Consider the following 27071-nt stretch of genomic DNA (forward strand, 5'->3'; position numbering starts at 1 on the left):
TAAGGATGGCAATGACGGAAGGAAGGGAAAACACTTGCTGGAGGCTGGGGACACCCCAGTTCCCTAACATCAAGTTCACAGGCTTTTTGTTTTCTGTGACTACAATCTAAGACCCACTTTGTGATAATCAAATGGGAGAGAGAAAATCTCTGGATGCTAAACAGGAGCACGAAAAGTAGACCTTGAAATCATAGGTTAGTAAATTTCAAAAAGTCCGTTTGAAAGGAATCTCCATGTTTACCCAGCCAAACATTAAAGATCTATCATTCTGTTGAGACTTTTCTAATCCTTACATATACACCTATCTTTATGGAAGGGCTGATTTCTTGGTCATTCTAGACTCTTAAAATGTTCATACATTTCAATCCAGTGATAAATCCCACCACTGGAAATTTATCCTATATCAATAATTCCAAAGAAGGAAGAGCCTTCTATCATTCTACTGTAAATGCTTACTTGCTGTTCTGGGATCTCCTCCCTTCCCTGGGCTTCTCCTACATCACTAGACTGCTTCCACCTTTCCCAGCCAGCCCAAAGTGTGTACATTACCCCACAGAGCTAGGAGACCAGGCTACAAAAGAACAGAATAGAATTGCAACAGCAAAACCTGCTACTGGCTCATCATTTTGGCTGCTTGAGGCCTGACTCCTCTTCCTGGACTTCCTAATAAGATGACTCATGGTACTGCTACAGAGTTACCTCATCCTAGGTTCAGGCCTGATTTCTACCACCCAGAGTGTGGTAGATGTTTCTCAGCTCCCAGAGCCAAGATAAGGAACAGACTTCTCCCCTTCTCTCCTTTCCCCTCTCTTCACCCTTCATCCCAGGCAATTCTCCCAGGTCAACATGTCCCAATCCTCTTTTCCTGGTTTAGACTTTCCAAATTTTTTTCACGTGATTGACAGTGGCTAGATCCATTCTTAGGGTGACCAACTGTCCCAGTTTGCCCAGAGCTGTCGCAGTTTTAGCACTGAAAGTCCTGTGTCCTGGGAAACCTCTTAGTCTTCAGCAAACTGGGACAGTTGGTCACCCTACTTCAGGGGAAGTGTGATCTTACCTCCAAGGGGATAGCTCCCAGAGGAGAATCTTATCAGAATACAATAATCAACAATCAAAATAATAATGAGTTATTGAGTCTTAATACCAATATGTAGGCATCAGTGGTACATCCCAGGATTATGTTTACTTCTGCCCACCTGGTTCCTTTTTTTCAAGTCTTCCTCCTGTGTGAGGAGATTCCTGTAGCTTTGAGGGTTTCAATTCCTGATCTGTTGATCTACTCTTCTGTCCAGATAGACTTCTCCATAAGAACAAGCAGTAGTTTGTGGTCACACTGAAGTCTAAATCCACACTAGAAAAGAAAGAGTTCTCTAAAGAAATTTATCTGTAGAGATGCAACTCTGCCTGCAGAATGAGCTGTCTTTTCCATGGTTTCACAGGCTAGTCTAAGCTTCTCAAATATCTCCATTTTCAGACGATGATTTTGGATTTACATTTGCATAACCTTCAGGTGTTTTCCCCAAAATAAAAGCCTCCAGCATTTAAAAAACCAACAACTTCTTGTAGCCTTGAAGTTAGTTTCTTTAGTTTTTCTCACTGAAATCAAGGTTTCAAAATAATGTCGTTATCTGGGTCAAATTTGAATGAGGCTGTAACTCTACAAAGTTATGCCCCACAAGCCTCTCCAAGAAGGAAGCTTCTCTAAAGCCTGTGTTCTAGGAGTAGAAACTCAGCCCTGGGATGACAGCAAAGGAAAGTCTATTTGCGCACTCCTCATCTGGCTCCAGGAATGTGCCAGAGACTGCTTATTTAATTGTCCTCTTTTCCATTTGCCCCTGACTTTTACGGGTACATGGCTGCCCGGCATAAAGACTAACTCCCAGTTAGGTGTGGCTGTGTGACTAAATTCTGACCAGCGGCATATAAGTGGAAATGTCCTGTGCTATTTTCAAGATGTGTCCTTATGGCTAGGAGACATGCCTTTCCTCTTTCAGCTTCCTGCTGGGTGGAATGTAGACGTCTAGAGCTAGAGCAGCTGTCTTGGACCTGAGATGAAAGCCACTTATTGAAGATGTCAATGCAACAAGATAGAAGCCTGGTCCCTAACACTGAACGGCCACACCTTACCGTAGGCTGTACATCTCTGGATTTCTTTTACATGACAGAGAAATAAACCGATACCTTGCTTCCTTACTCTTTTTGTTTATGTGCAATAGGTCTTTTTTTTTTTAAAGATTTTATTTATTTTATTTTTTCCCCCCAAAGCCCCAGTAGATAGTTGTATGTCATAGCTGCACATCCTTCCAGTTGCTGCATGTGGGACTCGGCCTCAGGATGGACGGAGAAGTGGTGCCTCGATGCGCACCCGGGATCCGAACCCGGGCCACCAGCATCGCAGCGCGCGCACTTAACCACCAAGCCACAGGGCCGGCCCCTGTGCAATAGGTCTTAATAATAAATAATAAAGTTATAACTGCCTCTTTCCAAGAGCATCAATACCTATTATGCATAAAACGTTTGGAAGCAACATACAAATTCAACAATGGGGCTCATGGTCAGTATATCCTCTCAATGGAATATTGTGCAATTGTTAAAAATAACAACTACTAAAGACTTTAATAGGGAAACAATATAATGCAAAACAATAACAGTGTTGTATCTCTGCTTAAACTTTAATTTATTTATTTGTTTTTCCCCCAAAGCCCCAGTAGATAGTTGTATGTCACAGCTGCACATCCTTCCAGTTGCTGTATGTGGGACGCGGCCTCAGCATGGCCGGAGAATCTGTGCGGCGGTGCACGCCCAGGATCTGAACCCGGGCCGCCAGTAGCGGAGGGCGCACACTTAACCGCTAAGCCTCGGGGCTGGCCCTCTCTGCTTAAACTTTAAAAAATTATGTAGGATATTTCCAAGGACTGCATGGGAACATGAACAAATTAAAACTTTGTGTTTTGGATGCAGATTATTAAATTCTTTCTTTAGTTTTAGACTTTCGTAAATGTTGCTATAATGTTTACTGATTTTAAAAGTCTCCTAAAACAGTGGTAGACAACAAAAGCCCAGTGTTTTGTCCTCATATTATGGATGCTGTCTTATCCTCCATTATATATATGAGTTGTCCCTTCAGTATTTTCACGGACTTACAGGAGGAGATTTTTAAAAAAATTACAATAAATTGGGGTCAGCCTGGTGGTGCAGTGGTTAAGTTCACCTGCTCTGCTTCGGAGGCCCAGGGTTCACAGGTTCAGATCCTGGTTGTGGACCTACACACTGCTCATCAAGCCATGCTGTGGTGACGTCTGTCCCACAAACAAAATAGAGGAAGATTCACACAGATGTCAGCTCAGGGACAATCTTCCTCAAGCAAAAAAAAAAAAAAAAACATAAGGTGGAGAATTGGCAACAGATGTTAGCTCAGGGCCAATCTTCCACACCAAAAAAAGAAAAAATCAAGTAAAAATAATTACAATAAATTGTAAATAAAGCTAATGTTGTAAGGATGGCGTCTTTCACTTTGATTAGATTATAAGCTCTTTAAGGGCTGGGACTATCTTGTTTCCTTTTTACATCTTTACTCTGCAAGTCTCCCCCCTCCTTAGGAGGAGGTACGGTCAACTGTGTTATTGCTCACACTTGGTAATCCATATTTGTAGTGATCTGACTATGTGATTTATTGAATTGTCCCTAGGACGCACATATTAATCCATATTTGCGCTAAGCATATTAGGTTGCCTACTAAGAGACTTCAGAAAGAGGCTATTGTGAGAAAGAAAATGTCAACACACTTTGACAGGTTCTGAACCCAAAGAGACTTTTGTTCATTTAGTAAGCACACCTGTGGTTCTAGGCCTTTGGAAGAAAATAAAAGAGAAAAGCAGTACGTATATTACTTTTTTTCCTGCCTTAAGGTCAGACTACACAACCCTGAATTTTCCCAGCTTCTCTATGCTATGCTTACGGGAGCTAAATTGGAGCTTTAAATAGAGATTATTCACTTTGTTCCTCAGTCTGGATTCTCTCTTTGTGCCTCTATCACATATATATCCTTTATTCGCTTCACCATTCTGTGAGAAACTGAGTCACTAACTCACTCACTACACTAACTCACTGTGCGAAAACTGAGTCAAATTTGCTCAATGGGATAGTTTCGGGAGCCCCTAAGGTAGTCGCTGAACTATAGTTAGACAACAAGTGTTATGTACTATGACTTGATCTTCAACACTTTCAATAAAAACTCCGGCTCCCTAAATAACTAAAACAGCCGGCAACCGACACAGAAAATGGCAGAAGCACAGACTCCTTTACTCCATGGCTTATGATCTGGGTTTGTTTATTTATGCCTTGGACAGGAGCCGGACCTTGAGTCGGAGCGGAGCTGTTTTTCGGTGCTCGACTGCAGTTCCTTGAACGATCGCGTGCGCGCTCCTCCATTGATGTCTGGGGCGTTCGTGTATTCGGTGATCTTTTGCGCCGTCTTCTTGCTTGATGTCTCCTGAGCCGCGGCGGCGCCGGGTCGAAGGCTGACTTTTCTGCGAGGCCCTGCGCTCAGGCTGCTTTCTCCCGCTGGTCGGTGGAGCGGATCCCTTGCTACCTTCCTGCCTCTTCTTCCTCTCTGTGGCTCAGTCCCCCCACTGGGCAGCAAACTGACTCCCCGCCCGCCTTGCAGGTAGGCCTGGAGGAGCCTGGGAGGCCGGGCCCGGCATCCTTCCGCCGCCGGGTTGAGAAGACCTTGGCGCCGGGGGGTGGGCGCGCGGGTCGGCCGCGAAGACACGGCCAGAGGAGGAGCCACCCGGCTGGGTTCGGGGGCGCGGTCGGAGAGGCGGCGGAGAACTGAGGGAGAAGCCGGAGAGAGGAAAAGATGTTGGGGCCGCCCAGTGTGGTTCGGTAGGGAGGGGATGTTGGGTCTAGGGTGGGTGTCGCACCCCCAGAGTGTGGGGAAAATCGCTTTCAAGGAACGGATAGAGCTTTGCGCGCTTTGACCCCCCTCCCTTTCTTCTCCCCCCTCCCCGCCCTCAAGGCTCTGGGTGTCATGACTCAATTGCATTGGGGACCCCCTGTGAGTCCGGCCTTTGAAGGGACCCTTGAGTAGGTGGAGGCTTGTGGAACAAGGCCCTCTGGCTCCTCTGAGCGAGGTGTCGTGTTCTCCCCTTTTTCGGGTAGGGAAACTGAGGCTGAGGTCTGGGACGTGGCTTTGCCCCGTATCCCCGACACATCTTTAACTGCACCGTAAGTCATTTTTTTGTCCTTTGCCCGTTCACTTTTTTTTTTTTTCCATTTTACCAGTCAATTTATGCACGCAGTGATTTGCCTTTTGATTATCTGTGTTCCCTCCTCCTTAGGAATATAGATTCTGTCACTGGAGACTTCAGAAGTAAAGAGACCGTGTGATCTTGTGGCTGGTTTTGCTTTTTAAAGTCTGTATCATTTTAGCGAGAGTAGCAATGACAATTTCTTTTTCTTTGTTGATAGAAAATTTAGTTTGCTGTCCAGTTTGCTTTCTGGTTGATACTTCGCTTCCTTCTCCTCAGCCTGTTTTTCAGTGAAAATCTTTCAACTGTGCTGTTGAGTAGTTAATGTCCAACAGAGGATGGTCAAATTTTGAAGTCAGATATCTGTCCTGAGAGAGTTTGCTTTCTAGGAAGAATCCAAAGGAAACCTAAGGAGTCTTTTTTGGAACAGATTTATCATATTTAATTAGTGGCTTAGTTACTGCGTGTATTAGAGTTAAAAAGGCTGTGTGTAGGAATCATTCAAATATTGAGATATTTAAATTGAAAGTTAATATTCTGGGAACTCCAGTATGTTTTCCTTTTCTCTCCCAACTTGGAAACTTGGAGGACTAAGTGTTCTTACTCATTTTATTTTCATTGGATTTAGTGTCACGATCCTAATTCGTGTAACTGTTGAAAAAAATAATCAGCCTAGAGGTCATTCTGGGTTGAATAAGTATTTCCATGGTATGTAGAATCAGTAGGAGAATGGTTTTAAGGGAGAACAGACTAAATTCCTAGTCCTTGGATGGAAACTATACAAATCTATGTTCCTTTAATAATTTTAGAATTCTCATATGAGTTTTGGAAAGATTATTTTTCCTCTAATTTTTTTCTTTTGGTGAATTCAGCAAGATTTAAATGAAGGGCCCTTGATCATGAGTGATTTTTCCTAGTTACCAGGACCTCAGTACTTCCAGAAAGGGATTAATGAAGAGCCATCAGACTATCTTTATGGAGAATCTAGATTGGGAAGTTAGGCTGAGAATGTGTGTTCTCTGAAAGATTTTTTATGATAGAAGAGAATTTATATCAGAGGAGAGACTTTAGAGAAGGAAGCACATTATCCCCTGGGGTTGGATAGATTCTGCATAGAATTTAGAGTTAGTATCTCAGTGGCTCCTAATGAAATGGAGTTTGCTATGAGTGTCACAAAGAAATGTTAGGAACATTTTATGTTTCTGTAGGAAATAATTAGCAGAGGTTTAAGTTGAATTGAAGAGGATAAGAAATTTGGTTGTAGTGGGGGGAGGTTACAGGGATACAGCTTCTTATCAGCTTCTCACCTGCTTTGTGATAGAAATTCACTCAACTTTTACCTTTCTTGGTTAAATCTTGTGTTCTGTCAGTGTCAGATCAAGCTCTCATTTGGCATTTCCTTTCCGAAATTTGCATGTTCAGAATGTGACTGAATTATTCTATCTTCTCTTTTAGTAAGAAAGTTCTTGGGGATTATTAAAGATGTGAACTTGTTTGAATGTTTTCTAGAACTTGTCCTGGAAGGAGTTATGTATATCACTTGAAAAAAATTAGTTATGCATATCACTTGAAAACAGTTGGTTATTTTTATTAGCATGGTAATAACTTAATTTTACACCATATAATTTTCAAACTATTTTCAACATGTTAGAAAACTTATGAAACTTTTTTTCTTTTGATCATGCTCCTTATTAATACTGATCTAAACATTTATGGTCTTCAAGGATCTTCATGAATATTGGCAGTTTTTGTTGACAATTTTTCTCGCTCTTCCCGTTTATCTCACTCTTTAAAGGAATTGAAGAAAAAGTTTTGTTGTTAATACACTGAAGTCTCGTTCTTTAAGATATGTCTCAGCCTTGATAGACTTATTTTGGAATGGAATACAAATCTTTTTGCCCAGTGGTTTGGTTTACCAAAAAAACCCCTTAAGTTCCTTTAATCATAGTCATTCTTGTTTCTTTCTCCAATTGTTCCTCATAAACCCAGAGAGAACTTTCTGTTTCTTGTCATAATTTCTGTTTGTACAAAAGTGCTAGGGTACAACCTGTCCTGCGGTTTGCGGTAATTTATATTTTGTATTTTCAAACCCCTTCTCCCTCCAAGTTAAATAGATCTATTTTTTTTTCCTTTTCGCAAAGCTAAAATTAGTTGCCGATAAAAATTTTGTGATCAGTTATTGTCAGAATGTATTTATGTGCCCAGTAGTATGTGGCAGTCTGCCAAAGTGATGTGGTAAGAAGAAAACAGATTAAGGAATCAGGAGACCTGGGTTTAAGTCCTAGGCTTACCATCTAACTAGCCGAGAAATCTTGTACAAATTATTTAAGGAGGCCATGGGGAAGGTTACTGTCCTTTATTGAGCACTTACTGTGTCATGTTCTTTACATGTGTTATCTCATTTAACACTCATAATAGTCCTTTAAGGTAGATATTATTTTCCCCATGGATACGGAACTCGGAGAGAGTAAATAATTTGACAAGGTTCACACGGCCGCTATGTAGCAGAGCTGTATTTGAATCCAAGGCTTTGAATGCTTTTATGGGTCTGCGTTTAAAGAATGAGAAAGGTAATACTTCTATCGTAATACTTCCGTTGAGAAAAAGTACATGAAGCTGCTCTAAAAAGATATAGTGCTCTTCAAGTGTTAACTTCTATGCTACCTTACAGCAACAATGAACAGATGTCATCTAGGTTCTTGGACAACTTACTTCTTTCAAGGCAGCATTATGCCTGACAGTCATGGAGGGTAGAGGTGACAAACATTAAACCAGCATTGGAGGAGCTTACTCACATGTATGTGGAAAGGAGTGAGTGCTTGGAAATGCTAGTGAAAGCCGAGTTTTAGGTGCTGCGTGTTGAGATGGGGGGAGACTAAGGTTATTTACCCTCTCGCTTCCAGTTAGTCCTGGCTTGTGTGTCTGTAGATTAGTGTAATAAGGATCTTTTCTAACTTGTTCTCTGTCTCTTCCTTTGCTCTTAGAGTTGATAATCTCTACTTCTCCACCTAAACTTTCTCCTTTCTTCATTGAGTATTGTTCTTGTACTGTGTTTTTTCCTGAGGCATGAAATATTCCTCTCAGACCTTTTGGAACTATTTCTTGCTTGTGACGCTGTGTTTCAGCCCTTATCTTTTCAGACTTTTGTTCATCTAGCAAATATTTATTTATTTATTTATTTATTTTATTTTTTTTGTGAGGAAGATCAGCCCTGAGCTAACATCCATGCTAATCCTCCTCTTTTTGCTGAGGAAGACTGGCTCTGAGCTAACATCTATTGCCAATCCTCCTCCTTTTTTTTTTCCCCCAAAGCCCCAGTAGATAGTTGTATGTCATAGTTGCACATCCTTCTAGTTGCTGTATGTGGGCCGTGGCCTCAGCATGGCCGGACAAGTGGTGCGTCGGTGTGCGCCTGGGATCCGAACCTGGGCCACCAGTGGAGGAGTGCGTGCACTTAACCACTAAGCCGCGGGCCGGCCCTAGCAAATATTTATTGAATGTGCATTAGATGCTGGGGTACAAAGGTAGACATCAGTGTTCTGGCCCTTATGGAGTTTATTCCACTGGGGAAGCAGAGTTGATCAGGTATCTGATAAATATTAAAATTTAGGCTACGCTCTGAAGGAAGCAAACAAGGACTGACAGAGAGAGATGAAGGACTGAGGAAGGTACTAGGTGTTCACTGGGATTGGAGTCTTCAGTTATGACATCCTTAATCCCCCTAAAAAGTTGCAATCACAACATACCATGGTTCAGTAAATTAAAGTTCTGCTGCCATCACAATGGAAGTCTTCATTTAAGATTGCTCCATGTGGGGCAGGCCCCCTGGCATAGCGGTTAAGTGCGTGCGCTTCGCTGCTGGCCGCCCGGGTCGGATCCTGGGCGCGCACTGATACACCTCTTGTCAGGCCATGCTGTGGCGGCATCCCATATAAAAGTGGAGGAAGATGGGCACGGATGTAAGCCCAGGGCCAGTGTTCCTCAGCAAAAAGAGGAGGATTGGCATGGATGTTAGCTCAGGGCTGATCATCCTCACAAAAAAAGGGGAAAAAAAAAGATTGCTCCGTGTAATGTTTGTCTGTTACTTAATGTATGATGACACTGGATTTGACATAGTAAAGGATAACTATGACTTACAAATATGCTTGACTAATGAGTTTAACTTCTTACTTCTAATGTGACCTGAATTTAATTAGTTCTCATTTATTAATTTTTTTTCCAAAATAACTATTCTTTGGAAGTTGAGCTCGGTGAATTTGAACACTGGGTACATGCCTTCAGGTGTATGTGTAGTAGGGGATAAGCTGAAGTACTTAGCCTTATTTAAAGGAAGAGACTTAGGAGAATTGTGAGATTGAGAGGGAAAATGTAGGCTGCTGCTGAGTGTGATATAATGCCTACAGTCTTGTTTGGTACCTTTCTTTTAAGAAATTATCATTTTATTTATTTATTTATTTAGTTTTCCCCCAAAGCCCCAGTAGATAGTTGTATGTCATAGCTGCACATTCTTCTAGTTGCTGGATGTGGGACGCGGCCTCAGCATGGCCAGAGAAGTGGTGCGTTGGTGCGCGCCCAGGATCCGAACCCTGGCTGCCAGCAGCGGAGCGCATGCACTTAACCTCTAAGCCACGGGGCCGGCCCTCTTTTAAGAAATTAAAAGTATTTTATGAACATTTTTTACTAGTGCTTATTGGAATCATATTTCTAGCTGTAGAATTAACTGGGGCAAATTTCACATTTCATGATTTCATCATTTATTTCTGCTTCCCAGGATAGAACATATATTCTCCCATGAACCAAAATTACTTTGTTTTCAGTATATATGCCTATGAAATTTTGCTGAGTTGGAGAGGATTCATATGCATGTTTGATTTGGGGAGAGAATTGGAGTATTTCAGTCTAGTTGACTGGTGAAAACAGGGCAGAAAAATGCGTCTTCCCAAACTCTTGAATAACAGCATAGTGGCACTGACTCTAGAGCCGGGCAGTCTGGGTCCATATCCCAGCACCACTACTCTGTGACTTGGGCAAGTTACTTAACCTCTCTGTGCCTCTCCTCACCTGTAGAATATCACACAGTTGTGAGAATTAAACAAGTTAATATATGTAAAGCATCTAACAGCACATAACACTATATATGCCAGCTGTTATCATTTCAATATTATTTTATAACAAGATAAAGATTGTTCTTCAAAAGAGAACAAATAATAGTGATGTCTCCGTGTGCGAATGGTACTGGCATGTGTACAGATCCCTCTGCCCCATATCCTGGGTGTCAGCCTTGGCACGACCGCCAGGCAGAAGGCATGTTTCCTGGGAAGATCTGAATTGGCTCCACTCCACTTCTCCTCTGTCCTCTGTGCTTCTCCCAGGGTGGTGAAGGGGGACTTGGGTACATGGTGATCCCTACCCTGGGATCCTGAGTCATGGCTTAATAATAAATACTTGTTGGAAAAGTGTAAAAAAAAAAAAAATTGTGATGCTTAAAATGAAATTTAGGGTCTTTTGAGAAAACTTGAATGGAGAATAGGCTGTTAAAGCAGCATTTTTAGCCCTCCTTCCCCACAGTGCCCTTCAAATTAAAGTAAGCGGATGAGTCTTTACTGAGAAAGAGAAACCTAGAAAGCAACAGTGTCTGAAAGAGTTCCAAATATAAGATAGATGGCAAAATTTTGAAGATTTTGTAATATATGTAGCAAAACAGGCCAGAGCTATTTTAGGAACAGGAGAACATTTCTTCGCAAAGCAGGTAGAAAATGTTAGCATCTAAATTTGGCCATGTATTTGAACTGTGATTGGTGCTTGAAGGATTTCGAAGTTGTTGATTAAAGGCATGAAAAAGAATGATATTTAGGGAAAAGTTAAAGCTACCAAATCACCTTGAGTAAACTTCTGGAAGAGTGAACATGTTTTTTGCATAGTGGTAAAGACTAAGAATCTCGTAGAGTTAGTTTTTCATTACTCTTATCTCTTTATGCCGTAAGTTGTGGGTTGCTTCAGTCTTTGCCTTAACAGTGTATGTTTTCTTCTCTAAATCTCTATAATATTCCTGCTCTGTCATTTAAAAAACTTGTTTAATGATAGTGGAGTCTGTTCTTTTCAGTCGTTCATTCAGTAAATGTTTATTGAATGTCTACCTCTGTGGTACGTGGTGAGGAGACCATAGTAAGAGGTGATCAGAACCAGTACTTATTGAAGTGCTTTGTGCCAGGTACTGTACTAAGTGCTTTGTGTCGTTGATTCTTTTTCGTTTTTGTAACAACCTTATGGTGTAGCTACTTTTATTCTCCCCATTTTATAGATATGGAAATTGTGGCACAGAGAGGTTAAGCAGTTTGCCCAAGGTCATAGAGCTAGTAAGTGGCGGAACCAGGATTTGAATCCAAGCAGCCTGGCTCCGTAGTCCCCTGCTCTTAATCCCTAAATTATACTGATTCTAAACTACTTTAAACAGTTCTACACTCTCTAAGCTACTGCCACTATATTAAGACTAGAGTGAAAAAATAGACGTTGTCCATGCTGTTATAGAGATTGTAGACCAGAGGAGAGAGAGATAGTAAACAAAAAAATACACCAATAAATGTATAATTGTAATGTGTGTAAAGTCCTGTGATGGAAAAGGAAAAAAGAGATTATAGTAGGGGAACCTGAATTATATTGGAGCTTTGGTGAGGGTTTCTCTGAAGAAGTGGTATATATATAAGCAGGGATGAGAAGGATGAAGGGAAAGGTAAAGGGAATAGCATATATCAAAGTCTTGAGGTGGGAAAGAACTTGTCACATTTGAGAAAGTGAAAGAAGATTGGTGTGGCTGGGATATAGTGAGCAGGTGAGGGAGGCGAGGGGCATAGGACGAGGATAGAGACTTAGGACTGTGTCAAGGATTTTGGATTTTTTCCCTAAGTATAATTGGAACCTTTGAGGGTTTTAAGAATGAGCGTTGTGACCTAATATATGATTTAAAAAGATTACTCTGGCTACATTGTGGAAATTTGTTGGAAAAAATTTGGAAATTGTGGGAAATTTGGAGAGAGAAGAAGTGGGAGAAGTATAATTATTAGGATGTCCGATAGTGGTCCAGGCAAGAGATGTTGATGGTTTGGATTAGGCTGTAGGCAGTGGAGATGGAAGGAAGTAGATTTAGTACATATTTTAGAATTAGGACAGGCAAGACTGAATGATGGCTCAGATATGTGGGAAGAGGGAGGTGTCAAGTATGATTCCCAGATTTCTGGCATGAGCATCTGGGTAGATGAAGTTGCCATTTCGGAGATGGAAACATTGGAGGAGGAGCAGATTTTGACTAGAGTTGGGGAGTGGAACGAAGACCTCAATTTTAGTCATGCTAAGTGTGAGATGTCTGTGAAAACATGCATGAGGAGACATCAAGTACGCAGTCGTTGAGCTAATGCTCAAAAGTGGTACTGGAAATAAATCTGACTGCTCTTGGTATATAGGTGGTATTTATAGCCAAGGAAAATGGGTGAGATTACCTAGAGGAAGGGGAGGAGAGGAGTGCTCAGGACCAAACTCCAAGGAGTGTAATAAGAGAGAATTTCAGAAACTGAGAGAGGAGCATGTTTCAAGAAGGAAGTGATCACCTGTATTTTGTTGGACTTAGCAACAAAGATCATTGATGATCATAGCAAGAACAATGTTGGAGGAATGTAGGGCCAGAAGCCAGATTCAAGTGGGTTTAAGAAGTGGAAAGCGAGGAAGTGGAAATGGTCTGTGTATTTTAATTATTAGCATGTCTGCCTCCCCATAAGAAGTAATTCTTTTTTTTTTTTTTTTTTTTTTAAAGATTTTATTTATTTATTTTTCCCCCAAAGCCCCAGTACATAGTTGTCTGTCATAGCTGCACATCCTTCTAGTTGCTGTATGTGGGACGCGGCCTCAGCATGGCTGGAGGAGTGGTGCCTCAGTGCGCACCCGGGATCCGAACCCGGGCCGCCGGCAGCGAAGCGCACGCACTTAACCGCTAAGCCACGGGGCCGGCCCAGAAGTAATTCTTTAAGCAGAAGTAATATAATAAGGTCCATGAAGATAGGAACAATACCTTTTCATTTTTGTGTCCTTGGCTGCTTAGCCTTGGTGTCTTGCCAGGAGGTTGTATAAAAGGGGAAAGGGGTGAGGGAATGAGGATATTTGCAAGATGGTGAGAGTAATGATTCTCATGGTCTTTATACGTGGCCTCAGAATTTAAGGGTATATGTACTTTTCAACATTGCTGTCGTTAGCCTTTTCTGTTTTCACCTCCCTACCTAATGGGTGTGTATTTTGTTATTATTGGCTTTTATTTATTTATTTATTTTATTTTATTTTTTTTGTGAGGAAGATCAGCCCTGAGCTAACATCTGTCGCCAGTCCTCCTCTTTTTGCTGAGGAAGACTGGCCCTGAGCTAACATCTGTGCCCATCTTCCTCCACTTTAAATGGGACGCCGCCACAGCGTGGCTTGACAAGCACTGCATCGGCGCACGCCCGGGATCTGAACCAGGGCTGCCGCAGCGGAGTGCGCCTGCTTAACTGCTACGCCACCGGGCTGGCCCATAGCATTCTTTTTTAAAAAAGTAATTTATTGAGGTAAAATTCACGTAACTCAAAATTAACCATTTTAAAGTGAACTGTTTAGTGGCATTTAGTACATTCACAGTGTTGTGCAACTCCCACCTCTCTCTAGTTCTAAAACATTTCCATCACTCCAAAGTAAAAGCTCTTTCTAATTAAGCAGTTTCTCTTCATTCCCCCTTCCAGCTCCTGGAAACCAGCCATCTGCATTCCATCCCTATAGATTGATCTGTTCTGGATAGTTCATATAAATGGAACCATACAATATGTAACCTTTTGTGTATGTATATACCGTAATTTGTCCATTCATCCGTTGATGAACATTTGGACTGTTTTGACCTTTTGGATATCGTGAATAGTGTTACCATAAACATGCATGTGCATGTACTTGTTTTCAATTGTTTTGGGTATATACCTAGAAGTGGAATTGCAGGGCCCTATAGTAATGTATTATTGTTATGATTCTTCCTGAACCAGAGGGATCAAAGGCAACATCTGCAGCTTCCATAGAGTGTGTGATCTGCGAGTTGTTGGCTGGGCTTAGATTGGAGTTGAGAATCTTTCCTGTATGTTTAACTTTTTGAGGAACTGAGTTCTCCTAACTTACTGGTTTTATTATTTGCATTTTACTGATGGGATAATTGAAGTACAACATTTGCATAGTTTTAACTTCCTACCATCTTCAAAGCAAGTCAGTGATAGAACTGGGAATTTAAGACTCTTAATCATGTTCATTGTCTAGGGTGACCCGTTTAAAGCCATGTTGCATTCACATGAAGCTGTTTGAAATGGGCTTCCTATATTTTATAATCTCTTAAAGGGATATTGTTCAGGTGGTGGTAAGCAGATCTTCTCTTTACATAGAGGACAAGACAAGAGGGAATGTGTTTTAATTGCAACAGAAGGGATATAGATTACAAATTAGAAAGAACTTCCTAACTTTAAGGTACAGGAATGTTACCAAAGGCTGTTGTGAAATATCTTCCCCAAAGACTTGATAACTATCTTTCTGGGATGATTTAGGTGTGGGCTTGTTAAGAAATGAGGGAGATGACAAAGATGACTTGCTCAGGTCCCTGGTAACCCCAGGACATAGTTGTTTGATGGTTAATCAAAATGGTATCTCTGGCATTTTAATGAGTATATTTTCATTTTCCTTATGAAGAAATAATCAATAGAGAGTAGGTGAATTGTTCAACGTCTCCTGGTAAAATAGAAGATTAACATTCTGAGTCTTCTTGGCTCCCGTGTTGAATGCTCAGGGATATGTTCTTTATCGTAAATGTCTTTTCATGGCTGTATGATGTGTTATTGTTATGATCCTTCCTGTAGTGATCAAAGCCAACGTCTGCAGCTTCCATAGAGTGTGTGATTCGAGAGTTGTTGGCTGAGCTTGTATTGGCACTGAGAATCTCTTTCCTGTAAAAATTGACTTGGTCTCCTGTTACACATGCAGAAATGGGAACACATTATCAATAATAGGTTCTTAATGACTAGTTTAGGAAGGGCCAGGTTAAAATTGCTTAGGTGAAGGTACACATGACATAAACATATTTGTGGTTTGTGATGTCTGGAGGAATAGAAGCCCAGAAGATGGGCAAATGAATATTAGATTCTGTTGTAAAACATGAACATAAAAATACTCATTAAATGTAGTATCAAGTTGCCAGTTTAAATACTCAGCTCAGGAAATGCCAAAGTTAAGGTATTTAGAACAACATCAACTCATTCACTTGACACTTAGGGTCTGTGTTAAGGTATCTCATAAGGAATTTCTTGTATGTTATCAAAATCGAGCTTTGAGGTCTATGGGTTGTTGACTGACTGGGAAGCTAAGCTGGAAGGGAGTATCACCGTTGGCACCTTTAATGGAGGATTTGTTAGGTTTGTTTATTTTAGTTTAGCTATGGGAGCATTTACTTGTTCACTTCTCTGCTACTGAAAATATCATCGAATATATTTATTGAGCTTTCTTGAATTGGCAACAACTGTTACCACTGCAGGATAAAAGAGAGGGGAGCCAACTTTTGAATACTTACTGTGCTGGGAATTTTATATTTGTTCTTCCATGTAATATTCATAACAAATCTGTAAAGTGGTTGGTGGTATCTCTATTGTAAAGGACAAGAAAAAATGAATTTTTTTCTTGCCAAAGGTTATATATATGGTGAATGGCAAAGCTGAGATGGAGAAAGGCAGATTTTTCTTTTTTAAGCTAGTGTTTTTCATACTGTGTTCTTTGGAGGTGCCTAAGGGGTGGCCATGAGAGGAAGGAAGAGCTTTGGTTCTCTCTCTGCTTAAACCAGAGCAGCTCAACTTTGATCTGTTTTATATTTTAGTGTTTTCACATTGAGATTTCACTTTGAAAAAATGGTTTTGCTTCTTAAAAAAAGAAAAAGAAAAAAAAAATAGAAAACCTGGAAGACCACTGAGGAATTATGAAATAAAATTAGTTAAAACAGCATGAAGTTTGAAAAGATGGCTAAATTAGATAACTGCCAGTCAGGAAATTATGTCAGAGTTTGAAGTGACTTGATGTCACAGCCACGTGCGCAGTGCAATTACTATGTCCTTAAGGAGCATGGGATAGTGGGAGAAGAGCATGGACTGTAGAGTTTGAATTCTAGCCCAGCTCCTGGGTAGCTGTGGGATTTGGGGATACTTCTTTAAACTGCTGTGCACAAATGTGGTGATAACACCTATCTTTCAAGAGTGGTGGAAGGATCAGAAATAACAGGTAAAGTGCCTGGCTCAGGCACCACCAAACACCAGCTGTTGCTAAGATGATGATGGTGGTGTTGATGGCAATTTTTAGAGTGTATTGACATTTTCCTCCCAAATGCCTGAAGAGCTTCTGCCATATCAGGGATAGCCAGTCCTTTACCTCTGTATGTGCCTCATCATGGGTGCTTAGCATGTTTGTTTTTGATAAAGTTAGTCTTTAAACTGTGCATGATTATTTATTAGTGGATGCATCTATCATTTTTGGAAGGAGAAAACTTGAACTTAAGTTAGTTTTCATTGGACTTAAAAGAGAGAAGCAGTAGTTGGAGGGAACCCCATACAATGAGTTGAGAAACCTGGGCTTTTGTCTCAGAGCTGCCCTTAGTGAGTCTTGTAACAATGGACAAGTGAATTTAACTTTTTCAGATTTTATGTTTAAAATAATGTCTCAGTCACTTTTAACTCTGTACATCCATGATTTGACTGAAAAGGTTAAAGATACTGTATCTTCATTGCCAAAATTTCAAAAAATTGCAGGATTATTTTTGGAGAAGGAGCTTTATGCTGATGATGTGAGCTGGCAAGCTTCTTCATACTTGTTGCGCATGTTCAGGGCAGTGTTTTGTATAGAAGGACATTGCAGACCTTTTGCCCAGGGATCAAGAAGGAAATATGTGACTTGTAGAATATTGGAGCAGAACTGAAACTAAGAACAATTGTAAGGAAGCTAATGGGAGAGATTTTCATTTGCTTTTGGGAGGATAGCTGGATTCTTCAAACCCATAGCACATTGTACTTCCCTGAGGGTAACACTGGCCACATTTCAGTGTGGTGGTTATAGTTAGAGCATATTGCAGTCTCCTTGCTAGACTGAAAGCTCTTTGAGGTTGGAGACCTTTTCTGTTTTTTCTTTTTTTTTCACCTCTCTGTCCCTATCACCTACAATAGGGCTTGGCACATTGTATAGTCCCCCCAAAATATGCTAAATGAGAAAAAAAAGCTGAATCAAAGTCAGGAGACATATTTAAAAAATGGCTTCTGCTTAAATACACTTGTTAAATTTATTGACTCTTCTGTTGGCATGTGATAATGTAGAAAAACCTGAAAAAGTAGTAGTTTTGTAGCTTTGAACACCAGCTTTACCACTTACTGGCTGTTTGATCATGGGCAAATAATTTCACATTGAGCCAGGTTTTTGTCTGTAAAATGAGAGTGGGGTAAGAGGGGACTTTAGAGATAGAGTATATAAAACATTAGCACTTAATAGTAGCTGTTATTGCAAATGGATGTTTTAAAAATTATCAGCAATACATTTTGCACTTCTGCTTGAAGGAGGAATATATTTTCAGGGAAGTTTGTTTACTGTGGCTTGAGTGCGTGGGAGAATTATCCCCTCTTGCAATTTTCTGCTGAAAAGAAATCATTTAGCATTTCTTCCTCTGTGGGCCCACAGGATAGTTCCATGGAGGAGGCATAGAGGGGAATGGGAGCCTAGAATAGCTGCTGAAGACCTTGCATTTTTGCAGATCTCTTTAGAATGCTACCTCTATATTGAACTCTCTCTCTTTTACTCACAGTGAATGTGGCTGACTCAGCTATTGACATTAGCATGGTAAACATTTGTCAGATTTGGCCCAGTCAGAAAATATTCTATGCCTGCCATCCTGCTTGGCGCTTAAAGATTTTTTTTTTTTTTTCAGCTCTCTATGATATAGTGATAATACGTGAAGAAGGTAGGCTGCAGGGTAGTATGTAGTATATATGATCCCATTTTGATACAGAAAACAAAAACTATTACAGGCCTATGTGTTTGTATAAGCAGTGAGTTTGCATGGTTATCTCAAGAGGGTGGGAATGGGAGGGGTTGGGAGTGAGACTGACCACAGACAGTTTTACTTGTTACAAGGAACATGTGTTACTATCTATTTTTTTTTTTTAAAGATTTTTTTTTTATTTATTCATTTTTTTCCCCCCAAAGCCCCAGTAGATAGCTGTATGTCATAGGTTCACATCCTTCTAGTTGCTGCACGTGAGACTCGGCCTCGCGTTGGACACAGAAGCGGTGCCCTGGGGCGCGCCCGGGATCCGAACCCAGGCCGCCTGCATCAGAGCGCGCGCGCGCTTAACTGCTAAGCCACGGAGCCGGCCCGTTACTATCTATTTTTTAAAAAATTAAGCCTTTTACTTTGAGATAATTGTAGATTTACATGCAATTGTAAGAAAGAATAGTGAGAGAGAGAGAGAGATCCTGTGTGCCAGTTCCTCAGTTACCCCCAATGGTAACATATTACAAAACCATAGTACACTATCACAACCAAGGTATTGCTGTTGATACAGTTAAGATACTGTAAGGATCTCCCCTGATGCCCTTTTATAGCCACTCCCACCCCCAAATCATAATGATTGGGCAGTGCAGTGGGTAAAGTGGCAATAAAGCTTTGTACAGAGTTAAAGGGAAATACCCACTGGGGGAGGTGACGCATTTCCCACTCCCCCAGCCCTATCTGTAAAAGTGGCAACTACTAATCTGTCTCCCTTTGTCTCTTCAAGAATGTTGTGTAGGGCCGGCCCTGTGGCTTGGTGGTTAAGTGCGCGCGCTGTGATGCTGGTGGCCCGGGTTCGGATCCCGGGTGCGCATTGAGGCACCACTTCTCCGTTCATCCTGAGGCCAAGTCCCACATACAGCAACTAGAAGGATGTGCAGCTACGACATACAACTATCCACTGGGGCTTTGGGGGGAAAAATAAAATAAATAAAATCTTTAAAAAAAAAAAAAAAAGAATGTTGTGTAAATAGAATCATACAGTATGTAACCTTTTGGATTGGCTTTTTCACTGAGCATAATTCCCTAGAGATTCATTCCAATAGTATGTATCCATAGTTACTTTCTTTTTAATTGCTGAGTAGTATTCCATGGTTTGGATTGACCACAGGTTGTTTAATCATTTGACCATTGCAGAACATCTGAGTTTTTTCCAGTTCTTCGCTATTACAAATAAAGCTGCTGTGAACATTTGTATACAAGTTTTTGTGTGAATGTAGGTTTTTCGTTTCTCTGGGATAAATGCCTAAGAGCGCAATTCCTGGGTCATATGGTGTGTATTGCTTTTTTAAATTAAAAAAAAGGAAAAAATTAAAAGTAAATTATATGGTTCATTTTCAAAGTACTCAAACCCTACATTCTTGCACATACCGTATTTACCTTGATTTCTGGTGCTTTGCTCTAGCATCAAAGCAATAATAATAATAATGCTATGGTTTTCCTTGTCTCTTTCATCTGATGATCTGTGTATATATTACAGATATTAATTAACACTCACAACCCACTAGGAGGCAAGTAATGGTTGGCTCTGAGGTTAGTTCCTTTATAGATAGTAGATTGGGGCATGGATGTCTTGGAATTTGCCTAAGGTTATAGCATGAGTCATTGTGTTCTGACTCACATGCATTTGGATTTATTCATTGTCTCTCTCTCTCTGTCTCCTAAATCAACTCTTTATAATTATGACCTAGGTGTGAGGACATGAAAAGGGCTTTTTTCTGTATCTGAGGTTTAGTGCCTGTTCTGTAGAAGCAGTATGTATAGTGGTTAGAGCATGCACTTTGGCAGCTGATCTGATTTTGAGTCTTTCCTCCACGTGGGCAAATCATTTAACTTCTCTAAGCCTCAGTTTTGTGATTTGTGAAATGGAAATAATGGTAGTGCCTATCTTCATAGAGTCATTTTGCGAAATAAATGAGATAATGTGTGGAAAAGCACTTAGCACTGCCAGATATATGGCAAATGTTCAGTGAATATTAGATAAAAGTATTGCTGTAAGTGTGTTATATTCTGCCACTTGTTTCTATCAGTTGGCGGATAATTGGATAAATATTGGGATTTTTCTGCCATGTACTTACAAAACTTTAAGATTGCTGTTACTTTTGAGATAAGGATACTTTCTTTGAATGCTGTTTCAAATTTAGTCTTAATTATTTAAAAATAGGAAGTAATGGGGCTGGCCCTGTGGCGTAGTGGTTAAGTGCTTGAGCTCCGCTGCTGGCGGCCCGGGTTTCAGATCCTGGGCATGCACCGGTGCACCACTTGTCAGGCCATGCTGTGGCTGCATTCCATATAAAGTAGAGGAAGATGGGCACAGCTGTTAGTCAGGGCCGGTCTACCTCAGCAAAAAGAGGAGGATTGGCATGGATGTTAGCTCAGGGCTGATCTTCCTCACACACACAAAAAAAGGAAGTAATGTGAGATTATATTTATTATAGCATTTATATGAAAATATTTTAAAGTTTCTCCTGAGTTATTCATATTTTCTCAGGCTCATATTCGCAGAAAATTAGGAAGTGATTCTAAACTGTTGATTTCCTCCCTTTAATCTGCTCCCCCCGAAAACATCACTTTCCATATTTTCTTCCTAGCATTTGTTAGTACTTGAAGGTATTATCAGTTTTTAATTACAAAAATAATCACATAAGCTTCTTGAGGGCAGGAGTGTTCTTGTCCACTGTGGTATCCCCAGTGCCTAGAATAGTGCTGAGTCCGTAGTAGATGTTTAGTAAACGTTGTTGGCTGTCTGTCATTACTTTTGCATCCTTCCCCTCCCCTTAAGTGTTGTTTATTTGGAAAGTTGGGGAAATGGAATCCGGCTTCTACTCAGAGCATAAAACGACTTGGTTCTTAAATCCAGTGCCTTATTTTGATTGGCTGAGAAATGTGATTGGCAAGGTGGAGGGGCATCTGGACCTTTTAGCATAAGAGCTCTGCATTTAATAAATTGACTTCTCCATTTTCTGAAGCCTTGAGGGAAATTTTTCCTTTCCCTATTCTAGTCAGCCAAGAACCTGACCTGGGCTGACTCTAACACTGGAGAACACTGAACACAGTATCTGCTGAGCCAAGGACTGGGAGTCAGGCTCTGATACTATCTGAAGGAAAAGCCTGAATTCAAATCCTGCTTTGACTACTGACTCATCCTGCAAACCTAGATGAATTTCTTTCTTTCTTTCTTTCTTTCTTTTTTTTTTTTTGTGAGGAAGATCAGCCCTGAGCTAACATCCATGCCAATCCTCCTCTTTTTGCTGAGGAAGACTGGCCCTGGGCTAACATCCGTGCCGGTCTTCCTCCACTTTATATGGGACGCCGCCACAGCATGGCCTGACAAGTGGTGTCTCGGTGCGTGCCCGGGATCCAAACCCGGGCCCCCAGCAGCGGAGCGTGAGCACTTAACCTATATGCCATGGGGTTGGCCCCCTAGATGAATTTCTTAACCTCTTCCAGGTTTTGTTTTTCTTATTTGTCTGGTGAGTAATCTTGTCTGTGCTGGGGCTTGTGAGGATTCCTGGGTTAATGTTCTCGAAGCTTTTCACAATACTGTTGCAGTGGCTCCAGGGGTTTCCAAGAACTATTGGGGGCAGTGTAGTGCTCCAGGGAGGAGAGTAGGACTGTTTTTCCCAAAGACTACAGAAAACAGAAAGATATAATCCTCGGTGATTTGAAATCTGCTCTACTTCTGCCTCCTAATATTGTTGGTGGATGAAAGGTATGTTGTTGCCAAAGTCATTAGGCCTGTTTGCCTGAGGCAGCTGGGGTCAGTTCCCATTTATGGGGCTAAGCTATTTGTGCCTCTGTGAAATTTCTTCCATCAAAAGCTACTCTTTTTTCTTTGCTTGCTAATAGCAAATCTCTTGCCATTTTTGTGCACTTAAGGGTAGCCTTCCTGGTTTTCTTTATTCTATTGATAGCTTGGGACTTAAACATTGAGCTTCAATTTCTTCTTGGTTCAGTGGTTTCCTCCTTGTTCTTCCTTTAGTTTTCGGGGGTTCTTTTGTTCTCAGCAAGCTGTTTCCCCCAGAATAGTTTGCAGATAAAACTTCATTTATTTTTCTTCATCCTTCTGAGGTAAGTGGGAGTAAAGAGATTGTCAGTCTCAAATTTGGGACTTACGGCTCTCTCTTTCCAGTTTTGCTCACACTTTGTTTTTGAGCACAAACTTGCCTGTGTTTCAGACATTAGGTTACATCGTTGTGAGTTACTTTAGGAAGCCCTAGTAAGCAAAATCTGTAGCAGAAAAGCTGGAGCTTTTTTCCCTGCCCTTTATTATTATAACAGTAATTAGAATTTACTTAGTTTTGTGTCTTCAAAGCATTTTGGAAAGTTCTTAATCTATACCCTGTAGAAGTCTGCCTTATTCTGAGTTTGCATATGAAGAACCTGGCGGGGGCGTGGGGGGGGGGGTGGACATGAGAACAGAAAAGAACTTCGATTGCTTGCTTATCTCTTGGTAAATTTGGGCTGACAGCCTTTGTACCAGGTACTTGATTCGTAATTACCTCAGCCTGACTGTCTAGATTGAGACCAGTTGTATTTTAGAGTATTTGTAATTCTGAACATCAATGCTGTGTGTAGCTGAGATAGAGGCGCAGCTGCTGTCCGTTAGCATTTTATTTCTGGGTTTCTGACTTCTTATAAAGGGACTTTGTATAATTTTAATTGTATTGGTTTTGATTCTATAAAATTATTTGCTTTCAGTTTGTCAGGTCGTTAATTAGAGGTACTCTCTGATTCTGCTTCACAGCCACTGTCGTTTCCTTTGCACTCTCAGAATTGTAAGTGCCAAATTTCTTTGAGTGAACTCCCGTTTATTGTGTACTCTGGTTATTGTTGGTTCCTAACTTGGCTTTTACTTTGAAAAGTAGTGATGCTGCCTTGAATTTTTTGTAACTCGTTTCTTCTAAGATACTTCAAGGACATTTTCCCTATAAGGTAGAAAGAGGGTGTTATTACTTTCAGTTTATATGTGGAGGAAAACCTGAAATTCAGCAAGAGTGTGATTTGTCCAAGATTATATAACAACTCAGTGGTAGAAGTCAGTCATCGAAGCTTCTTACCTCTTAGTCTTATCTTTACTCATTAAATCACATCACTTTTATATCTGCATTCTCAAGCTTTAAAGATATAATATCCCATATTCCCTTCCCTGCCTCTGTACATTGTTTTAAATATGCTGGGTTTCAAACATGAGGAAAAGAGTGTTGCTGCCATCTCTGAGGCATGTAACTCTTTAGGTTTTTTTCCTCTGTGGTAGTGGTGGGGATGGATTTGCCCTGGGCATACTCTGTTGCCTGGCCTTGTGATTAATGACATGTGCATAATGAAATGACTGGTTGAGATTAGGTTGGTAATGGTACCAAGTTTTCTCTTTTTAGTGACATTTGACTTGTGGAAATTGAACTTAACGACCTTGAACTGATCTGCACCACCTCATAAATGACCACATTTTTTTGTCATCTAGATGTTGCTGTTTATGAGAGTTTGGGGTTTGTTTTGGGTTTTCATCATAACTAAATATAAATATATATACATATTCATTCTATTCTGTGCTAGGCACTGTGCTAGGTACTGGGACTATGACAGACATGGTTTTTGTCCTCACAGAGCTTAATAGTCTAGTGAGGAAGAAAGAGTCCCAACAAGGAATTACACTGGCTATTAGGTGGGTAGTGTTTTAGTTATCTGTTGCTGTGCAGAAACCATCTCTAGTTTGTGTTTTTCCCAACACCACCACGCATTTTCCCAGTTCTCAGCACACACTGACTGAGTGTCCTACAATTTAACTCAGCTCTGACACTATCTACCTGGAGATAGTGTCAGATCCCACAGGTTTAAGGACTCAGTTCCACAAAACTGCACCTCTCTCCCCAAATTCCAGGTTGTCACCTGTGCTTCTGATTGACTGGCTATAGATGGGAGGTTCCTATGACTCCCTCCTTGGGTTCAGTTAATTTGTTAGAGTGGCTCACAGAACTAAAACATTTACTTATGTTTACCAGTTTATTATAAAGGATACAGATGAACAGCCAGATGAAGAGGTATACAGGGCAAGATCCAGAACCGTCCCAAGCACAGGAGCTTCTGTCCCCATGGAACTGGGGTTCGTCACCCTCTTGGCGTGTGGATGTGTTCTCCAACCTGGTAGCTCATCAAATCTTGTTGTTCAAGAGTTTTTATAGAGCTAAATCTATAGGCATCCCCCAGCCCTCGTCCCCTTCCCAGAGGCCAGTGGATGGGGCTGAAAGTTCCAATCCTCTAATCACTTGGTCTTTCTGGTGACCATCCCCATCCTGAGGCTATCAGGGACCCCACCCTAAGTCACCTCTTTAGCATAAGTTGGAAGGGGGCTTCTTATGAATGACAAAAGATGCTCCTATCCCTCAGGAAATTCCAAGGGTTTTAGGAGTTTTTTTGCCTGGAATGGGGAAGAAGACTAAATATGTACAGTCATGCGCTAGGTAACAACATTTCGATCAACAAAGGACCACACATAGGACCGTGGTCCCCTAAGATTATTACCAGTCTAGGTGTGTAGTAGGCTATGCCATCTAGGTTTGTGTAAGTACTCTCTGATGTTCACACAATGATGAAATCACCTAAAGACACATTTCTCAGAATGTATCCAATCCTGAATTCCTGGGTTAGGAATCTGGGCAGGGCTCATCTGGATGGTTCTTCTGCTCTGTGTCGCATCAGTTGGGGTCATTCATTTGTCTGCTTTCAGCTGATGGCTGGGCTGGGTTAGAGGGTTCAGTAGGGCTTCAACTCATTGGTCTGGCTCATTGATAATCTTCCCTGTGGTCTCTCTCTCTCCAAGTGGTGTGTTAGCATCCAGCGCTTCTCTACCAGGTTGTTCTCTCTAGCAGGACATCCTGAATTTCCTTACAGCCTGACAACTCTCTTCCAAGAGTGAAAGTGGAAACTGCCAGGCCTGGAACTGGCACATCATCACTTCTGCCACATTCTGTGGTCAAAACAAGTCATGAGGTCAGCCCAGATTCAAGGAGAGAGAAATATGTTTTCATCTCTTGATGGGTGGAGCAGTATGGGAGTAGGATAGGAAGGAATTGATGGCAGCTATCTCTGGAGAGAATCTAGCCCAGGCAGGTAAACTAAGTTAGTTATAGAGAATCCTGATTTGGGACCAACTCTGGCAGTTACAGGGAGGTCAGTAGCACTTGTGTTTGCTGTGTGGATAAGAAAGGGTTGGCATGAAGCTATATGAAGACTCAAGTGTGTTTATGTCATATTTCATGTTTGACAAAAGGGTATACACAAATTTGATGGAGTGTGCACAATCACATCTGCTGATTATATTTTTTTAAGATTTATGTTCTGTGCTAGTTGCCAGAAAAATGTAAATTTACTATCTATTTCCTGATAGGTAATTTTTCTTATTTTGATGGAGTTGGTAGTTTTGTAGGGTAAATACATAGTAGCTGAATTTCATGATATAGTCTCATTTGGTACTTGATGAAATTCAGAGTTATTTCTGGTCAGAGGTTTTCTCTCAAAAACTGTGTAAATTGTTAAAAATAGTTACTATAAAGGAAGGAGAATTTTTTTTCATTTTCCCTCAGCATCATTCTTTAATTTCTTCACCTTTGAGGAAATGAACATTAAAAATACAAAGCAAGCAGATTCCCAGTTGATATTGTAAGGTAGTGAACATTGATTGAGGGCCTAATACATTTGAGACTAGCATATGAAAATAGGAAGGAGACACTATGGGAGGTTTTATCTCAGGCATTAGGGAGTTTTCTGCAGTAATTAAGTATCTAGACTCTGGAGCCAGACTGCCTGGGTTTGAATCCTGAATCCACCGCTGGTAGTGTGGCTTGTTCCCTCCGGGACCTCATGTACCTGATGGGGCGGCTGTGAGAACTGTAAATGAGTTACTGCATATAAAGTTCTAAGAACAGTGCCTGGGGCATGAAAAGCACTATGAAAGTGTTAGTTATTATTATTTTAACCATTATCTCATGGTTTTATTTTATTTTTTTTTAAATGTGGTGGTGGTAAGATCTTTTGTATGAAATGGTGTGGAGACCTCTACAGTGGACAGGCTCCTTTTGCCTAGAAGAATTTGTCTCAAATTTAATTTGCCTGATTGTTTACAGGACTTTGTTGACCCCCCGCAAATTTTTTCTTATTGCCATTTTAGTTTGAATTCTTTATTACAGAATGAAATTATTCTTCTAGTATAAGCATTGGAATTATATAATAGTGAGCACTTTTCATATGGTAAATCTTTTAATCCTCATGGTAACCCTATCATGTACATACTATCAATAGTCACATTTTACAGATGAGGACACCGAAGCACAGGGAGGTCAAGTAATTATTTCAAGAAACCTTCATATACCAAGAAAATGTCAAAGCTGGGATTGAATCAGCCAGTCTCATTTCAGGGCCCATAAACTACTATACTATACTATCTCTTAGAAATTATGGATAAAAAATAAACATTACTTAAAATTTCTCTATCTAGATTTAACCACAGTTAGCATATCCTAGGCTGTCCTTTAATAGTCTGCACACAGTAGAGTCACAATTCAGGTAATAGTTGAAGTTTTTCTACTTCCAGATGTGTTTGTCTTCAGAATGTGTTACCTGTTTACAGTTCTAGATTTGTGATGCTTTGCCCCAAATTCCCTGTCTCCCTCTAAGTTCAGTCTTGTCTAGGAAACAGACAAGAACTG

General features: G+C 40.8%; 1 protein-coding gene across 11 annotated transcripts in view; it reads left to right on the forward strand.

The window, feature by feature from the left end:
* Positions 1-4466: 4466 nt before the first annotated feature.
* Positions 4467-27071, forward strand: part of AMBRA1 (autophagy and beclin 1 regulator 1) — a 170832-nt gene continuing 148227 nt past the window's right edge. For 4 of the 11 annotated variants that reach the window (XM_014792520.2, XM_014792523.2, XM_014792524.2 and 1 more), the window contains exon 1: positions 4468-4666. The gene's annotated coding sequence lies outside the window, so the exon portion shown is untranslated. Of the gene's footprint in view, positions 4667-4718; positions 4885-21675; positions 21840-22008; positions 22079-27071 lie in introns of those variants that run through there. The other 7 variants (XM_087423038.1, XM_087423039.1, XM_004436913.3 and 4 more) reach the window with 5 other exon arrangements.

This window comes from Ceratotherium simum, chromosome 34 (assembly GCF_057802395.1).
Source record: "Ceratotherium simum simum isolate JZ-2026a chromosome 34, ASM5780239v1, whole genome shotgun sequence".
Taxonomy (NCBI): domain Eukaryota; kingdom Metazoa; phylum Chordata; class Mammalia; order Perissodactyla; family Rhinocerotidae; genus Ceratotherium; species Ceratotherium simum.